The following is a 13,376-nucleotide window of genomic DNA, read 5'->3' as shown; positions in this document are numbered from 1 at the left end:
GAGAAGTTTCATATGAATATTATCAGTATCATTTTTCTATTCAGGAATATATGTAGTTCATGATCATTAAATCCCCCATATTTTACCCTTCTCCACTACTCTCTATGGTTCACCTGAGTCCTGTATTTGAAGATCAAACTTTCTGTTCAACAGGAACAATTGAAATTCCCCTGGTTCATTGAAAGTCCATCTTTTCCCCTGGAAGAGGATGTTCAGTTTTTCTGGGTAGTTGATTCTTGGTTGCATTCCGAACTTTTTTGCATTCTAGAATATTATATTCCAAGCCCTATGAGCCCTTAATGTAGTTGCTGCTAAGTCCTGTGTGATCCTGACTGCAGCTCCACTATATTTGAATTGTGTCCTTGTGGCTGCTTGCAATATTTTCTCTGTGACTTGGGAGTTCTGGAACTTGGCTATAATATTCCTGGGGGTTGTTTTTTTTTAGATCTCTTTCTGGGGGATATTGGTGGATTCTCTCAATTTCTATTTTGCCCTCTGCTTGTAGGATATCTGGGCAATTTTCCTGCAGGAATTCTTTAAAAATGAGGTCAAGGATCTTTTCCTGACCATGATTTTCAGGTATCCCAATAATTTTAAAATTATCTTTCCTGAATCTGTTTTCCAGATCAGTTGTTTTTTCAGTGAGATGTTTCACATTTTCTTCTAATTTTTCATTCTTTTGGTATTGAAGTATTGTATCTTGACTTCTTGTAAAGTCAACAGCTTCCTTTTGCTCCATTCTGCATTTGAAAGATTTGCTTTCCTCAGAGTGCTTTCTTATCTCTTTTTCCATCTGGCCAGTTCTGCTTTTTAAAGCATTCTTTTTCCTCAATAACTTTTTGAACTGTTTTACCCATTTGACTTAAGCTGGTTTTTAACATTTTATTTTCTTCAGCATTTTTTTGGATCTCCTTGACTAAGCTGCTGACTTGTTTTTCATGTTTTTCCTGCATCTCTCTCATTTCTCTTCCCAATTTTTTCTACTATCTCCCTTACTTGATTTTCAAAATCTTTTTTGAGCTCTGTCATAGTCTGAGCCCCAATTTTCATTTTTTGGGGAGTCTTTAGATGCAGAAGCTTGTACTTCCTCATCTTCAGATTGAGTATTTTGATCCTTCTTGGGATCATAGACAATGTATTTCTCAATGATGTTCCTCTTCTTTTCTCTGTTTACTCATTTCCCCAGCCTGTGCCTGGTTTTAGGGTACTTCCTGAGTTTTTGAGCTTTATTGGGACACCCCCCAACAAGCATCTCTGTGAAGCTCTGTCTTCCCTCCTGGGCTGTGAATGACCACAAATGTACCCCTCTACCATGGTGCTGAGGTGGTAGTGGTGGGGTCCCTGCTGTTCTATGGGGGGCCTAGACTATGATCAGGATCTGAATATGGTCAGAGCCCCAGATTCCTGTTCCAGGTACAAAGGACAGCCCTCAGAAGTCTCTCTCCACTCCCCTACCTTTGGTAGGCTGAGCACTCAAAGCTCAGTTGCCTGGAGGCTCCTGTTTACCTGCTCTGCCTGCTTCCCTTTCCTAGATCTGGGCTTCTGTGTCCACCAGTGCTTGCTGAGTGCCCTGAGGACTGGGCTTCACGCACTTGCTCTGGCAGAGTTCCCTGGGCTGATATTCTAAGTTGTGCTCAGTGCTCCCTAGAATGTAGATCAGGAAACTACCCCATGCTACCTGAGCTCTGGCTCCCAGGTGCCCTGGGGCTGCCTCCAGGAGACTGAAGTTTCTTCACTCTGGGGAGCCACCCCTCTAACCCCATGGAGCGGAGCCTTTCCACTATTTTCCAGGTTACCTTATTCTGTTGAATTGCCTCACTGGATCCCTCTGTGGTTTCTGTCTCTTGAAAATTTAATTAGTCTTAATTTTATGATTTTTGAAATATTATGGAGAGAGCACATAAGAGAGACTTTTCTCCTATTGCCATCTTGGCTCCACCCCAATTTGCCACTTTCTAAAGATTTTAGTTATATACATGGAGTAAGCTTTTATTCTTTTGTTAAACTTTTTATTGATATCTTTTGTTTTAATGTGACTTAATTGCCAGTGAGAGTTATCTGCAATAGCAAACAATAAAAATGATAAGCAAAAAGTGATTTTCTATGTAATATTATACCTATTGTCTCCCACCTCTGCAAAGAAGAGAGGAGGAAGCATTCTCAGCATCCAAGTTTAATAATTATAATTAAATATAATTCATATTTTTCTTTCTATTTACATTGTTGTAGTTATTGTAGATTTATTTAGTCTTGTATAAAACTTATGCTTCTATGTCTTGTACCCCTTCTTATTTCTTACAGTAATATTTCATGATATTCACATACCCCAGTTTATTTAACCATCCCTTATTTGATAAGCATCTATTGTGCATCCAGACAGTGATGTTTGAAATATTTTAACTTTTTTGAGATTTTCTATCTTTAATCGCTTTGGTCAGAGAGAGATGTGCTATCAGAGAGGTCTCTGTCTCAAAGAATATCAGCATTTTTTAATAGCTTATCTCGATTTCTTTGAGAATAGTTAAAGCAATTAGAATTTCTATTATGTGTATTATTATGCCCATCTTTTTATTTTTCAATTTATTTTCATCCATATGCACACTTACATTTTCTATATGCTTAGGACTTTATTTACCAACATTTTAAATGAGTCAATTCAGACTATGCTTATTTTAAAAGTTAATATACAAATAATTTACTTCCCTAAGCAATGTTAGATTTGTACCATCTCCAGCAAGAACCCTGTGAGGGACTCACCATATTTCTCTTTCTATCTGATGTATTCCTATAAATGCATCAAAAATATCTTGATATAGGGGAAACTAGGTGGCACCGTAGATAGAGCATGGGCCCTGGAGTAGGAGGACCTGAGTTCAAATTTGACCTCAGATATTTAATAATTACCTAGCTGACCTTGTGCAAGTCACTTAACCCCATTGACTTGTGAAAAACAAACAAAAAAAATATCTTGGTGATCAGTTTAGTTCCCAGTATTTAAACCCAGTGGATAGCTAGACATAAAAGTCACAGAAAGATCATTACTCAGCAATAAAGGTCAATGTTTTAAGTTACTACTTTTTTCACCATCCTTTCCAGTTAATAACAAATTTCCAGCAGTTTAAAGACCAACATTCTCCAAAAATTAAATATCCTACAGACCAAAAGAAAATCAAACCAATGTATTCTGATACTTGGGGAAAATTTAATTGAGCTAGGAATGAGGAGGGAGTGAAGTTTAAAGTATAAATTTTGTGGCTGTTTAAGGCATGTTAGAGATATAAGTAATGGAAACTGAGGAGGCTAAGTAATTGACTGGTCAGAGGTTCCAGCAGAGATAATGATGATAGTAGTAATAACTAGTACTTAAATAGAACCTGCTATGTACCAGACCCTATGCTAAGTACATTGTAAATATTATCTCATTTTTATTCTTTATTCTTATTCTTATTCTTATTCTTATTCTTATTATTATTCTTATTATCCCCACTTTACAATTCAGAAAACTGTGGCTTGCCCAGGATACCACAGCAAGTAAGTGTCTAGGGGCAGATTTGAACTTAGGAGGAGGAGTAATGCATTAATATTATTGAATTTAATTCTTCCATTTTACTTTCTCAAATATATCATATTGTCTAAAGACATCTGAGGGCATTCTTCCATTACCAGACATCTTCCATTGCCCTGAACACTTTTGGTGAGCTTGTATTTCTTTTATATCCCACTTGATATTAATATTTAATAGACCATTAATAAAGCTGTATCCATCATTTTCTTTTATAAAATCATATACATACATACATATATATATATATATATATTTTTTATATTATATACTGAGAAACTTTGAGGAAGGTTATTAAGGATCAATTTTCTAAATACATAATTCTGAACTACAATCACTACTCTGTAAATTCTGAAGCTTCAAAATTTTAAGTAATTACAAGAAAAACAGAATTATCCATGGTTGGTTGAAATTTGCTGTAGCACATTACAGTGGGGTTACAGTGTGCCTTCAGTACAAAAAATAGTATAAAGAATGCCATCAGAGGGGAAGCTATGTGGTGCAGAGGACAGAGCACTGGCCATGGATTCAGAAGGACTTGAGTCCAAATTCAGCCTTGGACATTTTATACTTACTAGCTGTGTGACCTTGGACAAGTCACTTAACCCCATTGCCTTGCCCCCCCCCCCAAAAAAAAATACCATCAGACACTAAACCTGGAAAAGGAGTTAGGTTCCTATTTATGTAGCAAAAATAGGAAACAACCATTGGAAAATCCAAATGCTATACTATAATCCTGCCAGTGTTCAAAGAATAAGAGAAAAGGCTCTCTTTTATATTAAATAGATTCTTTATGAAATATGGAAAAGTTAAGAAAAAGTAAACTCAAGACTAGAATGTGTGAAGGTATAGATGACATATCTTTAACTATGAAAGCACCGATCCATTGATGTATCAGATACTATAAACTCTGTAATATTATTTTTACTCATATTTTGAAATTCTAAGCAAAATAATTAATACCTACTGATGAAACTTGGATATTCTATTACAGAGGTATTTATTTGCTGAAAATGAAAACACCATGAAATTGCACTTTACTAGTGGATTGCCAATGGAATTATAACATTTTTTTTGTTTCATGAGCCCCTTTCAACTAGAGCAAAAATATTTTAAGACTCATGCATGGTGATTTAATATGCTACTCATAATATTCTACAACTATTTATGTTATAACTAAGGAATTTTTAATGTAAAATTTCTCAGAGGATCTCCCTGAACCCCAAAGCATTAAAGAGGAAACCAGTGATTTATATCCAGCTTAAATTTCTTTCCCACTTTTGTTAGTGTCTTTTTATCATTCCTTCTTGAACAAAGCCAAATTACCTTTTTTGTTACTCATGTTCCTAATTTGGCTGATTGCTATGGATCTTTAGTTAGGTATATCTACCACCTGCTATGAAGCCTAATTTGACTCTCTTGATATTAAATTCAGTTTTTATGCTCTCTGTTCTCTATTTAGTTTCTGGACATTTACCCCGATTATTTTTCCTTATGAATACAGACAGTAGGGCCAGAGGGAGAAATAATATTGGATGCCTCTCAGGACTTGTGACAGATGTTAAATTAGGTTAGAGTTAAAGATTTTATTTATATAGAGAGCTTCATTTATATAAAGAACTTACAAAATAATAAAACTCTTTTTGCTAATGCAGTCTTAAATTAGGCAATATATTGTTGTCTGGAATCACTGATGTGCAGGATCACTAGAAAGGGATATCAAACCAATTCTTAATATATCTGAAGTCAGATCTCTCTCTACTGTGCCATATTGCCTCTAATAATACTTGGAATAATAATATGATGATGAAGATGAGAGTTAATATTTACAGAATATTTTGAGGTTTACAAAGCACTTATATCTGTTTTTTTTATTGAATTCTCACAAGAACTCCATGATGTAGATGTTATTCTTGCATAATTTAATACATGAGGAAACAGTTCAAGGTCACCCAAGATGGCAAAGCTCGTAGGAAATTGAGGCAGGATTCAAAATCAAGTGTCCCTGACCTCAGAGCCATCACTCCACCCACTGCATCAAAGAATTCATAGAGGAAAGGTACCTGAGTGAGTTCTGGGAATTCCTTTAGACACCCCTGGGAAAGCATGTACATATCTTTACTTGCTGTATTTTTATGTTGAGGCTGCTGTTGACTGAGTGCATGTTATGAGCAATTTTTCAAATCAGTTTTTTATTATTTATTTGCTGAAAATGAAAACAACATGAAATTACACTTTAATAGTGGATTGCCAATGCAATTATAAGTTATTTTTTCCCCAACCATCTCTATTTTTGGTAGATGATTAGTGCCCCGTGGGATCCAGAGCCTTCTCTGATCGAGAGCTGTTTGTTTTCTGCTGGCTGCAATTACGAATTACACATACACGAGTGATGAGTAGCCTCGTGTGTTGGGATAAATATGTTATTAAAAGTTCAAATGCTCGAATACTTTTTCTGTGTTTATTAGAGCTGAGCAAAACATAGTGGTTTGGGTTCACAGGGGGCTTGTGTAAACCTTTTGGGGGGGGGGTAGGGAATTTCAGCTCACAGAGGTTTGTAAGCAGATGGAATATACCAAAGATCTCACTTATCTCAGTGTGGGAGGAATGACATTCTCACACTGACAAGGCGCCATACAAAGGAAAGAAGGGAGACAAGGTGGCTGTAAGAGTCTCAACATGAGCAGCCAGCCCAATATAGAAATGCTAACACAGTTTTCTAAGATAATAATAAGGGATATTGATGTAGCACTTTAAAGCTTGCAAAGCATTTCTTTTGGGTCTCAAAACTACAACTGTGACATTGGAGAATCATCAGATCATAGATCTAGGTCTTGAGGAGATCTTAGAGGCCGTTCAGTTCCACCTCCCACTTATACAGGTAAGTGACTTGCCCAGGGTCATGCAGCAAGTATGTGTCTGAGGACTAGGTCTTCCTGATTCCAAAGTCAACTGCACTACCCATGCAGTTTGGGCAATAATTTTAGAGGTGGTAATTTTCCCACTTTACATAAAAAGAAACATATTCAGAGAAGTTAAAGGGCTTATCTATAGTCACAAATCTCAGTAAATATTTGGGGTAGGATTTAAATCCAGTTCTTCCTGACTCCAAGTATAACATTTAATGCCATTCTGACTCTAGAGTTGAACTATTTTGATTATGCATAGTTATAAAAAAGCATACACTCCAAAAATAGGAATATTTATTTATTTATTTATTTGCTTGCTTATTTATTTGTGCTATAAACACATTCACATTCACACACACACACACACACACACACACACACACACACACACACACACATATTTATAAAATACTATTTTGGGGACAGAAAGGTTTGCAGTGAATAGAGTGCCAGACCTGGAGTCAGGATTTTTGTCCTGTTTGTCTCAGTTCCCTCATCTGTAAAATGAGCTGGAGAAGGAAATGGTTAAACTATTCTAATATCTTTGCCAAAAACCCAAATGGAGTCACAAAGAGTCAAGCAAGATCTAAAACAACTAAACAAAAAACAAGAAATATTACCTTCTGACTCCTGCCTCTCACACACTAATTGTGTTAGTCCAGGTAAGTCACTTAGCCTCTGAGTTCAACTCCCCTTCTCCCCACCCCTGTACTACCCACCCATATATATTGCAGAACAATGGAGTCTACATTGGTAGAGAGGTTCTTCCTTATAAAAAATAAACCAATATCCCTAAACTTGCTGCATTACTATAATATTTACATTGTAAAACAAAATAGATATTTGGAGAGGATAAGATAGAGAAAATAATGTAGTGTTTTGAAATTTTATTAGCAGTACAAAAAACTATTCTTAATAAGTGCTTTTAATACTAAAGAAATTCTCTAATAATTAGAGTAATGATATTTTAGTGAGAAACATATTTGACTATGTTTATTATTTTTTAAAAATCTCTTTTATTCATTTGTAATGCAGTAATTCAAAGGTCTTGTTCTTAGTTCAGTTCATTTGGATAAGTAGCTTTAATAGTTTTCATAGCTGAAAAAAATACTTCCCTAGGTTAAGGAGATGAAATTGAAAGAAATGCATTATTGGGTGCATTTAACTAAATCATGTCATGTATTTTTTTTCCAAATCCAGCTACCCATTATGCAAAGGTTTTTGATGATATTCAGCTAGTCAATTTCCATCTTGCTTAATGTCAATCAGTTTTTCTTTCAACTAATCAGAAGGTGTTGCATTTTTTTATATTTTCAATATATAGGCTCAAAACCCTTGAAAATCCATTTGTAAGATTTTTAAACAGGTTATAAAACTTTATTTTCATGTTTTTAAAATATGCAGATATGAGTTTTTCATGCTTTTAAAATATACAGATATGAATTTTTTAAAGTGACACATTTACATTGTTTTTGGCAATAAAAACTTGGTTTTTAAATGATTTGTTAATTATGTTGGCTTCGTACAGTCATTAGCGAATAAATATCTCAAAGCACAATATACCCCAAGGGGAAGTGTATCATTAATGATGGTAGATATCAATCTATATTTCAAATAGTGGTGCTATAAGCTTGGATTTTTTTTTATTGACTCTGTCAAATCTGATTAGACAGTCATTGTTTCTAGTTATTTTGCTGATGAATAGTTCTTATCTTGGAAGTACAAGTGTCAACTCTGCCATTTTCTATAGTTTGCTTGTTTGCACATTATTAGTAGAATCTTCAACCTGTGGTTTCTTTGCAGGAATCTTTTAAGCCACTTATCTACTTTGTAAGAGTAGGCTTAGTGAAATCTAAATAATGTACTCTGTAAATCCACTTAACCAGGGGCACATGGATTGCAATAGGTCCCAAAATGAAGAAAGTGAATGAATAAGTGAGGGCACCATTGCCAAGGTTTTCTCATCCTGACATTCCTGATAATTCCTCATTTATTCTATGTGACATTATACAGAGCAAACAAGAGCAACAATACAAGTGCATTAAATTATAGTAAAACAATTTCACTCTTTTAAAAAAATTGAAAAAGAAGCTCTTTCATTTTCTTTTCATACTGCGCAAATAAACATTTTACATTATTGGTTTGCATCTCACTTTGGAGACTAGTGCTTTGGATGAAATTAAACAGAAGAGATACCATTATATAGTAGAACACGTGTTTTACTGGAAGTAGAGTAACCTAACCTTCAACTTCAGTTCTACCATTAGTTACATGAATTTAGCTTCTGTAGCCCTAAATTTCCCAAATCTGTAAAATTCAATTCAGCAAACATTTTTGAAGCACCTATTATGTATCAGCCATTATGCTAGATTCTGGGAATATAAAGGTAAAAATGAAAGGACTAGATGAGCTGATCTCTAAGAAAACTTTTGATTTTATATTTCTAGAATGAAGCAAAATAGAACACCATTCATTCTTTCTGCTCAGTTTTTAGATTGGTTTAGTTTTGTACCTGAATCTGTGGGTCTTGATTTTAAATCAGGATCAGACTAGGTTTCTAGTACTTTAAAATGATCATTGTATCATAGACTTAGAGCTGAAAATGACTTTATTGTACAGAAGAAACTGAGACTATGAAAGATTAAACAACAGTCATACAGTTAGTAATTGTCCAAGGAAGAATTTGAATTCGAGTTTCTGACTCCAACCCCAATAGGTTATTCATTATGTCACCTAGGTCCCCATAGGGGACTGGCAAAACTTTAGAAGGACCCACCATGGAAAGACTAGCTGGGACATAAGGGAGGGAGAATGAGTCCTATATAATATAGTTGCAAGAAGAAAAAATATAGTATTAACTATAGAGAGGATTGTAAATAATTAAAATCCTAAGAAAATTTAACAACCTTCAATAAAACATAAACTCCTTAAAGAAATAGGATCATAGATCTTGAATTGAAGGGGATCTCTTTTTAAAAATTTTTTTTAAATTTTATTTATTTTGAGTTTTACAATTTCCATCCCTAATCTTCCTTGCCCCACCCAGAAGACAGTTTGTTAGTCTTCACTATGTTTCCGTGGTATACATTGATCTAAGTTGAATATGAGAGAGAAATCATATCCTTAAGGAAGAAAAATAAAGCATAAGAGAGAGCAGAATTACCTAGTAAGATAACAGGTTTATTTTTCCTAAATTACATGTAATAGTCTTTGGTCTTTTTTCAAACTTCATGATTCTTTCTCTGGATACAGATGGTTCTCTCCATTGCAGATATCCCACAATTGTCCCTGATAGTTGTACTGATAGAATGAGTAAGTCCATTAAGGTTCATCACTCCCATGTTGCTGTTAGGGTGTATAATGCTGTTCTAGTTCTACTTGTCTCACTCAGCATCAGTTCATGCAAATCCTTCCAGGCTTTTCTGAATTCCCATCCCACCTGGTTTCTAATAGAACAATAATGTTCCATGACATACATATACCACAGTTTGTTAAGCCATTTCCAATTGAAGGACATTTACTTAATTTCCATTTTTTTTTCCCACCACAAACAGGGCACTATGAATATTTTTGTACAAGTGACATTTTTACCCCTTTTCATAATCTCTTCAGGGTATAGACCCAGTAGTGATATTGCTGGATCAAAGGGTATGCACATTTCTGTTGCCCTTTGGGCATAATTCCAAATTGCTCTCCAGAAAGGTTGGATGAGTTCACAGCTCCAACACAATGTATTAGTGTCCCAGATTTCCCACATCTCTTCCAACATTGATCATTGTCCTTTCCTGGTCATATTGGACAGTCCGAGAGGTGTGAGGTGGTATCTCAGAGATGCTTTAAATTTGCATCTCTCTAATAAGTAATGATTTAGAGCAATTTTTTCAGCTTTAATTTCCTCATCTGTAAATTACCTTTGCATATCCTTTGACCATTTGTCAAGTGGGGAATGAAGGGGCTCTCTCTCTTTTTTTTTTTAGGTTTTTGCAAGGCAAATGGGGTTAAGTGGCTTGCCCAAGGCCACACAGCTAGGTAATTATTAAGTGTCTGAGACCAGATTTGAACCCAGGTACTGCTGACTCCAAGGCTGGTGCTTTATCCACTATGCCACCTAGCTGCCCCATGGGGCTCTCTTAAGACATTAGTTGCAACCCATCAATTTACTGCAACTGAGACACCTGAGAGTAGCTGAGGCAGAGGAGCAGAGGCAGGATTTGAACCCAAGTTCTTTGACATCAGAGTTGGTGCCCTTTCCATTGTGCTCCAATAACCTGTTTTCATTTGTTTTTGTAGACCCTGAGCTTAACAGAATTTCTAGCACATAGTGGGAACCTAATAAATTGCGTACTGAATATTGAATGAATGAATAAACCTCACCTAAACCTCTCATTTATAGATGAGGTAACTAATGTCCAGAAAGGTTGATCATATTGATTGGTTGATTGGTTCTTTTCCTTCCTTATCCAAGTCTAAAACAGCATCATTATGTTAGAAACAAGTTGTGGTGTGTCCAACTATGGCTGATCAGACCAATATGAGCTTGGAATGCTCTGCCATAAGTAGGGTATAAATTGTCCCTTTGAACACCTGAGTGGCTATTCTAAACTTATGATGTCATATTTCTCCTGAGCTGTTTGACTTCTGCCTTGTTCATAAGAACCCAGCACCCTCTCTGATGAGGATAAGATATGCAGGGCAACCCTGTGAGAGTGTCTCTCATGCTTCATATTTAATTCCAAAGTTCTTAAGAGAGACCTTAAGAGTGACCCTAAATTGCTTCTTATGAGCCCCCCCATGACCATTAGCACTTGTCCTTTGTGAATTCTCTATAGCATAATCTTTTTGGTAAGCCTACATTTGGCATTTGAACAACATGGCTTGCCTATTGAAGATGCGCTCTTCAGATTTGAATGCTTGGAATTCAAACTCGAGAAAGGACCACAGGGTCTAGGATCTTCTCCTGCCAGAATCTTCCTAAAACAATTTAAATGGAATAGTTTGCTAGGCTGCTTATAAAATTAAAAAGCCAACATTAATAGTAAGTAATAGAGTTAAGATTCAAATCCAGTTTTGCTGATTCCAGGTTTCTTCTGGTGATCTTTCCTCCACAAAAGGCAACTGTGCTATGACGATGAATGAAGTTATGTTTGAAAATTACATACATCCTTATAAATATCACAGAACCAAGTGTATAACAGCATATCATACAAGAAGTGAGGAAAATACTGTGCTGGGAATGTGAGAGAACTGACCATTTACCCCATTTTCTTATCTGTTACTTGGGAACTAAAGTTACAACATAGAATATAGAGATGTGAGACAGGAATTTGGTTTCAAATTACCTCTCTTCCAACACATAAACAAGTGAATATCAAGTATATGTTAGCATTTTAGAAACTTAGGCATTGTCTTCATACACAATTGCTCTACTTACAAGATAGTCAAATCATCATTAATGATATTATTTTTATATCCTCTGTCCAGTTTGAAATAAGAATCAATGCATTGGGAATCCTTCCAGGAAACTCACAAAGTAGTCTTCTGACAAGTACACCCTAATCATAATTGTCATTATAAGTCAACATTTTTTTTCATTGTCACTATTTCCCTCTCCCAACAGCCCTTCCTGAAAAAAAAAGAAAAAAGAAAGTCCTCTCTTGAAAAAAAATCAGTAATAGTTCTGCAAAACAAATGCACATAATAGTTGTTTAAAATTGTATGTCTCATTCAGTACCTTTCATCTCTGCCAAAAGGTTAGCAAAATGAATTCATTATCAGTTGTCTGGAGTCATGATTGGACATTGTGATGATTGTAGTTCTTAACTCTTTCACAAATGCTTTCTGTTATAATATTCTAGTTATAATGTTATCCTGATTCCCAGTTAGTTGTTTTCATTTTACTTCTAACTGCATTAATTTTGTTTGTGCAAAAACTTTTTTGACTTTATGCGATCAAAATTAATCATTTTCTTTCCCTTGATTTTATGTATCCTTTGATTGCTCAAGTGTTATTCTCCTACCAATACCAAGGTATCTTCTTCCTTGCTCCTCTAATTTGTTTTTATATGACTTTTTATGTCTTGATCTCTTATTTATTTGGAGTTTATTGTGTGGACTTAGTATGTTGCTAGATGTTAGGCTAGCTTAATTTTTGCTAGACTTCTGCACAACTTTCACAGAAGTTCAGTGAAGAAGTGAATCCTTTCCCTTTATTTTGGGTTTACCATGCTATGATCAATTTCTTCTGGAACTTGTGTACTTAATATGTTTTGCTGATGAGCTATTCTGTTTTTAAACCAATATCAAATATTTTTTATTGTTTCTTTGTAGCACACATTGAGAAGTGGTATTGCTAGTCCCCCGTTTTCATTATTTCCCTTGAGATTATTGATCTCTTGGTCATCCAGATTAACTTTGTATTTTTCTTGTTAAACAAGGTAATCCTTAAGTAGTCTGAGTAGTATCAAACTGGATTTATAAATTAAGCAATATTGCCATTTTTGTTATATTGATATTCTGCAACATTAAATAGTTAAAATCTTCCCAAATATTTAGGTCTGACTTTACTCAAATAAAGAATATTTCATAATTCTCTTCATTCAATCAGGATGTATGTCTAGGAAGATAGACTTCCAATTCTTTAGGTATTTTGAACAGAATTTCTTTTTTCTATATCTTCCTACTAGGATATGTTGGTAATATAAAGAGATTCCAGTGATTCTGTGGAGAACATATATACATATAAATGCATATGTATGGAGAGATATGTAAATAAATATAACTTTATTAAAATTATTTCAGTCAATAACTAGTCTATTTTAGTCCTCTAAGTAAACCACACTATCTGGAAATGAGTAAAAATTTTGTTTCCTCATTGCTTCTGATTATGCCCTCATAGTCTCTTATTG

This window comes from Macrotis lagotis, chromosome 4 (assembly GCF_037893015.1).
Source record: "Macrotis lagotis isolate mMagLag1 chromosome 4, bilby.v1.9.chrom.fasta, whole genome shotgun sequence".
NCBI classification, from domain to species: Eukaryota; Metazoa; Chordata; class Mammalia; order Peramelemorphia; family Peramelidae; genus Macrotis; species Macrotis lagotis.
This window is presented reverse-complemented; position numbering follows the sequence as displayed.